This window comes from Salvelinus sp. IW2-2015, unplaced genomic scaffold, assembly GCF_002910315.2.
Source record: "Salvelinus sp. IW2-2015 unplaced genomic scaffold, ASM291031v2 Un_scaffold2318, whole genome shotgun sequence".
NCBI classification, from domain to species: Eukaryota; Metazoa; Chordata; class Actinopteri; order Salmoniformes; family Salmonidae; genus Salvelinus; species Salvelinus sp. IW2-2015.
This window is the reverse complement of record NW_019943644.1, coordinates 113,923-114,495: the sequence shown is the minus strand read 5'-3', so window position 1 is coordinate 114,495 and position 573 is coordinate 113,923.

The window sequence follows — 573 nt, the reverse complement described above, 5'->3', positions numbered from 1 at the left end:
TTTAAAATGGTGTAAAATACTTGTATGCCTGAGGAATTTTATTTATGAGATTTTTGATGTTTTGAATTTGGCMCCCTGCACCTTCACTGGTTGTTGGCGGGGTGGGACGTTCCCAGATATCCCAGAAGGGTTTTAACCCTTTGTGTGCTACTCCAGAGAAYGGTATTCAGCTGTATAAGCACGGCCAGTATTTATTTTCACTAAAACAGTTTGCAATGAAGGTCTACAGTCGCCTCAACAGCACTCTGTAGSGTAGCACCATYGTTTAGCCGGAGGACAGKCAGTTTTCGTCCTACTCTGGGTACAATGATTTCAATATAAAACCTAGGAGGCTCATGGTTCTCACCCCCTTCCATAGACTTACACAGTATTTATGACAACTTCCGGAGGATGTCCTCCWACCTATCAGAGCTCTTGCAGCATGAACTGARATGTTGTCCAACCAATCAAAGTATCAGATATTTAATCTAGTTCTGAAAGCATAGGCTACAGATAGCTAGCACTGCAGTGCATACAATGTGGTGAGTAGTTGACTAAAAGAGAAAGACAATAGTTGAACAGTTTTGAACAAAT